The sequence below is a fragment of the Equus przewalskii genome, chromosome 3 (assembly GCF_037783145.1).
Source record: "Equus przewalskii isolate Varuska chromosome 3, EquPr2, whole genome shotgun sequence".
NCBI classification, from domain to species: domain Eukaryota; kingdom Metazoa; phylum Chordata; class Mammalia; order Perissodactyla; family Equidae; genus Equus; species Equus przewalskii.
Genome location: NC_091833.1, coordinates 106,177,050 through 106,183,796, shown reverse-complemented (window position 1 = coordinate 106,183,796; position 6,747 = coordinate 106,177,050). Strand labels below are relative to the sequence as shown.

General features: G+C 39.7%; 1 long non-coding RNA gene across 1 annotated transcript; it reads right to left on the bottom strand.

Moving 5' to 3' along the window:
* Positions 1-1,954: 1,954 nt before the first annotated feature.
* On the bottom strand, positions 1,955-4,908 carry LOC139082358 (uncharacterized). Its single transcript, XR_011538271.1, has 3 exons — positions 4,746-4,908; positions 2,432-2,587; positions 1,955-2,144 (listed from the first exon to the last, which is right to left on the bottom strand). It is a non-coding gene; the product is annotated as an uncharacterized lncRNA (long non-coding RNA).
* Positions 4,909-6,747: the final 1,839 nt, after the last annotated feature.

Below are 6,747 nucleotides of genomic sequence, written 5' to 3'. Positions count from 1 at the left end.
GACTCTGCTGAGTGGATTCCCCAAATAGATGGAGGGTGTTCAAAGGCACCGTATGTACAAAAACAGTAGCTACTGTCTACCATAGCAGGAAGATTCCTAAAGAGCTCGTCTTCCAGAAAAGACTGCTTTGTGTGTTTTCAAGACAAGCGTCAATTCCTAAGTTATAGCTGAAGATAAGTGGACCCCAAATGGTGTAGGGTCTCTAAACTGCATAAGTCTTTAAAATTTGGGGGAGTTTTATTCCAGAAAATCAAGGCTGGTCACTTTAAGCTCTGGCTACCTCTCCTCTGGACTTTAGGCATACCCAAATCCTGCTCATTAGCTTCTTTGTATAACATGATCATGTGCTGTCGAGAGAAATAATCTTTTCCAAATCCTCCCACTCCTTCCTCCTGTTTATCTTGACCCTGACTTTCCCTCACCACTCCCCAACACAGCCATATGTGAGGGATTATTCTAGAACATGAGTAAGGAATGCAGGCCACCCTAAACCATGGGAAGGGCATGGGAAATTTCTTCCTAGAAATATCTTTCCTTCTAGGACACTAAAAAATGAATAGACGAAAAAGGAGATGGGGATTCAGACCCAGGACTACCTGGGTTTATGCTACAGTTTGAGAAAAAAAAATATGGATATATATGGAAAATGGGAACCAAAATGGACAATGCAAAAAAACATGCTTTCAAAAGGGAACTTCCATTTGACTAAATTGGTTGGCTGCTCTCCTAAATCCAGAAATTCTCGCCTAGGAAGAAGCCAGCAAGTTGTTTCTGGATGAGCTTTTGGTTCCTTTAAGGGTGACTATGAGCCTAATAAAATGGAGAAATGAATAAAATTAAGCTTTCTAAAAATAGGAAGGCCGGGGAAAGCAAATAATGCAGCAAAAATGCAAAATGATTTGACTCCAGCCAACAGTGTAGAAAACCTAGATGGAATTAAAAAATAAATATGAAGACAAAAAGCACCAAACATTACTAAAGTTGCAAATCTCCAAGCTACTTAAATCTTTTTTTAAGTATATTCTTTAAAAACCTGGAATTGCCATGTATATGGCCCATAACAGAAGCCTAGTAATTTATTTCAGCTGTGGTTAAAAAGAGGCAAGGGGCTCCATGGAGAACCAGAGACCAACCGAGAGGTCCAATCCTTGGGTCTTGAAGGAATTAGATAATGAATTTACTGAATGAATCATTGCCATTATTTTTATAAGTCAAACACCAGGAGAGTCGCTAAATGCCTTTCATTTGAAGGCTTTTTGTTTTTGCTTTTTCTCTAGTCTTTTAATACAGGTTGAATCATGTTAGGAGGAAAATTCCACGCGAGTGAGATACCGTACTTGCCAATAACCAGCATCCATCTGAGATCCAGTTCCAGAAAAATTATACAACTTAAAATGCAGTCAGGGTAAAGCTTCGAGAAGTGATAATGAGATTCCTCCAAGTTGGACCGGTTTCCAAGTTCTCACGGCTGCTTTACCATGCGGTACGATGTTGGCTCACGCAGACGTCTGTGCACGTGACAACAGTGGTTGCAGAGAACCAAGCATGATGTCGGGAGAGTCAAGGTCAGTTCCTCTCTCCATCCACATGCTGGGTGACCTTCGGTGAGTAAATTAACCTCTCTGAGTCTTATAATCCTGAACTATGAGACCTGGAAAATGAGAACTATTGTGCCGCTCATGTCGAATTTAAAAGTTATAAAATGCCATCAAAATATAAGCTAATGTTATTATTTTTAACTTTACTATTCTGAGAAAACTCATAAAGATTCTGGGAGCATTGAAAATGATTTTTAGCCCATGCCAGGCAATCCGAAACTTGGGCTGGAAAAATGGTTTGAAATTATGAAAGAGAATACCAATTACCTTTATGGCAAATTTAAGACATCATGGTGGGGAAAACTATCATTGATTGACTGTTTACTGTGGCCCTGACCCTGTGCTCGGGGCTTTACCTAGATTTCTCACATTTTAATCCAGCGAAGTCCACTATTATCCCAGCCCCATCCTTCCAGTGGGAAAACTCAGGCTCAGAGAGACTGAAGGGCACATCCACGATCTTGTTAGCAGATGGTAGAAGAGCTGGGGTCCCCCCCAGGAGGTCTGAACGCAGAAACTGCCCACTTCCCTGACACTGGGCCCTAGCTTGAAAGACAGAAAGATAAACAATGGCAATAGGAGCCACAACGACAGTAAAGCTCTCTTATGCAAACCATCAAGGTCAGTACTGATGACATAAATGGAAAGTCAGTGAAAGCAGAGCGAGAATCATAAAAATGATACATGTAAACTTTAAATATTTTAACTTAAAATACATAAACATTCATTTAATAAAATCAATATTTGAAAGTTGCTTAGAAAAAGAGACAGTTGTTGAAACATATTTTTGAAGCATGTAGATTTTTTTATATGTCATAATATAGTTGACTAACCAATTCAATAGAACGAAACTCCTCCCAGGGCAACTTCGGCTTCTGAACGATGAGACGTTCCGGCTCTCGACCTGACATCCTGCTTCCGTTTTCGTCTCTCCTTTGTTTTCTGATTTGTCTGTTTCTATCACGGCCTGAAGGATTTCTTCCCCGGCCCTAAGTATGTGTTGCAATAAATAAGAATTGTTAGTTTATTGCTATATATTATCTTTCTGTAAATCATTGGAACCTCCAATTTGTCTGGGATCAGTTACTAAACCATGTTCTTAATTATTCTCTTGTAGTTCAGAATTTTTCCAATGTTGTCAACCTCAGGCAACATATTTTCTCTTCTCTGAGACTTAGTAAATATCACCAGGAATTTCACTTTCCACTAAATGATACATTGAAAAGAACTCCTTTAATGTTAATGATTTTTAATGATTCTATGTAACCCATGTATTCTTGTCCTGTAGTTTTTCTAAAATGAACTGCAAATTATTTTTTTAAACATTTTATAGCCCCTTGATCCATAACTTGGAACAAAGAAGTTGCATTCTGTTATAAAAACCTGGCATTTATTTAAATCACTTTCTTTACATTATTCATAACCAAACCATGAAGAAGCATTATTTTAGACCAAAGACCTTCAAAGTTTTTGCCAGAAATACATGGCAAGAGAAATTTTACATTGCAGCTAGAAATGTTATATCATATATATACACACATTCCACAGACATATACATATACGTGTATAATAAAATAAATTTTCATGAAATACCTTTACAACATACAGTGACACTGATATTTTCTGTTCTATTTCATTCTTTGAAATCCTTTTTCCCCAACTCAGTAAATTTATTTCATGACCCACTGGAAGTCACAACCCACAATTTGAAAAACATTGATAAAGAAAGCACAGGCTTTTCAGATGTCTATTTTCTTCAAGCGTTTCTTCACAGAATGTGTAAATTCATGGGAAAAAATCAATTTATAGAATAATTCAGAGTCTGTCCACACTGATTTTTGTGAAGAGTACTTGTCTTGTAAAAACAAACAATTTCTCTCTCTTAAATCTTGGAGGGTTTTTTTGGTCAGTAATAAAAAGTGAGAATCTGGACTCCACCTGCATTGCCACCAGCAGCTGCTGGGGAGCTGTGCTTGCACTTTGTGTATTCTGGTAGCACTGGCTTTACTTTTTGCACCATGGTTTTCTGGAAAACATCTTATAACGTAGAACTGTTTTAACTCTACTGGAGAGTTATTCCCTAATAAAATTTTCCCTGTTGAGAAGAGACTTTTACTTCTCTGCAAATTTTTAAGCAGCAAATTGATCAGTAGATAATTTGTCCCCTCCAGGGGCCCGTGCGTGGGCACCATGGCTTTTTCCTACATTAAGTCATCTGTCAATTGCTGTAAAGCTTTCACTGCTGCCAATCTTTTGGTGTGGGGCCAAGGCCTTTTCTGTATCTATTGGTTCATGGACTGGCATTCTATCTATTCTTTCTTGCATAAACCATACCAATAATGTATCAACTCTGATAATTAGTTTTTGTTTCTTTAAGGTAGAACAAGAATTTAAACACACTTGGAAAGCCATATGATTACAGAACTCTTCTAGATGTTACAATTTTCCCCAAAACTTTTACGATGATTTTTACCACATCTAATTTGACTCTAGTTCCTTTTAAAGCAGCATTTCCTTAAATTTGAATTATTCAACTAGATTTTTGCAGAAGCAACCCATATTACTATTTTCACATCCATAAGGTATTGCTTTATGTAACATTCAATTACATTATATAATTATAATAACAGGTGAATGTTGTATACATAAAATTGGAGAAAATATAACTGGCTCTTGATAAGCATACAATCCAGGTGGAAGCACGAGACTACAGCAAGGAGTCAACTAGCAATGAGCATTCAGAGTGTGGTTTACAGAAGAAATGGAAAGCACTGGAAATCCAGGAGTAGGTTAAGAGGAGATGGGTTAAGAGAGCTTCTGCTGTCCGACAGTGGAGGTATGGACAAAGCCCACTGGGAAGCAGTCAGGAAGGTCCAAAGGCAAGAATTAAAGGATTGCCACTTTATTTAGGAGGTACAAGCCCAGGGTGGTAAGGGTTAGGGAAAAAGGGGGAATGAATAAGGAAATATACTGAGCAACACAATGCAATGCAGCAGCTACCATTTTACAGTATGCAACAAAGACCCACAGCTGCTAATTTAAGAGGCATGTTTACTCACCATGCAAGACTTCCCTGGAAAGTCTGCAAAGAAAAACTACATCTCTGAGCAACCCAAGAAAGGGTGAAAGGAGTTGGAATTTACTCACCCAGCTCCTCTCTCTCATCTGCTGACTTCCATCGGTGAAGGCTCACCTCACAGCAAGTTGATTCCTCCACTCTTTAAGTTGAATATTCCAGCCCCTCAGCATCCAATCAAGAACTCAGATTCCATATCCTACAGTGGGACTTTTAAGTCCCAGTCTCAAAAGTCTGAAAGCAGAGGGGCTCAGCATGTGAGGCATGAGGGCAAGGTAGGGTCAAGCCTTCAATTCAGACTCCAACCAGCTCAGGGAGCTCATAAGGATGCTAGCAAAGGAGAGGATGGCATTATCCAGTAGGTGTGCAGCAGCAATAGAAAGAAGGGGGTGTCAAGAGAATCTGAGAAGGTGCACAAGGCTTTATGTCCAACATAGAAAGCTTAACAGAGAAAGCTTTGAGTTTTAAAGGACAGAGAAGTGGAGTAAGGACATTCCGGGAAGAAGGAATGGAGCATTTTAAAAGACCCAATGGGAGGAAATAGCGTGGCTTTTTCAGCAGAGTGCAAATAGTAACCCGTGGCTGGCATGTGGAGACATCCTAGAGCATGACAGGGGAGAAAGCTCATCACACTTGATTATGGCAGCCCCACCACACTCCTCATCTACAGAGAATGTACAGTCAACTAAAACCCCCTATATCACTATCTTTTTGACACATCTGGACCCGACTAGCACCCAGTTAACCCGACTCCTAGTTCTCATCTACTACACCACATGCTCCCCAGAGAATATTCTCCTCATTAGAGTGGACTTAGGGAAAAGATAGAACCCAGATAAGGCTTAGAGAAAAGAAAACTGTTCATTTCTCCCAAATAATGCAGCCTACATATTTCACAGAATTACTGTTGACAGAATTCACAGAGTTTAGGGAAAAGCAAGAGCCAGAGCCCACGTGATTTCTTCCAGCCATTTCAAAGCTCACAATTTCTCTGCCATTGGTAACCTACCGTGGAGAATTCATTTCATGCCTGTCTACTCTGGTAAAACCTTGGAATGAATTGAATTGTTATAAAAAGGTGAAAATTAGGAATGCCAAGAGTCATTTGATGCAGCTAATTAAGAGTCATCATCGCTGCTGTTCTGCATGTGCTCGTGACTTTCTTTACCTGTAAACTTAGTTTCTGAAGTTGTATCTGATTAAAGAATTGCGAGGAAAGCCCTTTTGCCTGTTGCCAAGGAGAAGGTCTTATCTCTTCACACTGGAACTTAGAGAAAAATATTCATTTTCAACCGATCTTTCTATTATTGGAATTATTTTGATCAAACGGAAAACTTCTAAGCTAGAATTTAGTTCAACTATCTGCTGGGTGTAGTGGATGGAGAAATGAAAGAAATGGGCCTGCCCCTCCAATGGCTTCCACTGCATTTAGATTAAAATCTAAGCTCTTCTATTTTACCACAATAAAAAATTGTAAAAAAAAATATCCAAGCTCCTTGTGTTGGTCGGCAATGTTGTACCTCTCTGAACTCACCTCCATTTATGTTCCCACCACACCGCCTTAGTGGTCTGCTCTCTTTTCCTCAAACATATCACGCTTGCTCCCTTCTCAGGGCCTCTGTATTTGTTGACCCCACTGCCTGGAAGGCTCTCCTCCCCCAAGCTCTTTACATAACTTGGCTCCGTCACAACATTCCTATATCAGGTTGAAAGTCACCTTCTCAACAAGTCCTTTCCTGACCCACATGTATCAGTTAGGACACTTTCAGCAACAAGTAACAAAGAAGTCCCAAGTAGAAATAGCTAAACAAAGATGTAGTGACTCACACAACATACAGCATAGAGGAAGGACAGTTCTGAGGTCGGATAATCCAGCAGCATTGGGACTTCATCAAAGACCCAGGTCCTTTCCAACCTTCCACTCTGCCACCTTCAGCAGGTCAGCAATGCTCCCTTCAGGGTCACAGGGTGACTGCAACTGGTCCAGACATCACACAATGACACAATGGTGTTCAGTGAAGGAGATAGACATTTCTTTCCATGCAGCTCTTCTTCTTAGAAAAATCTTTACCA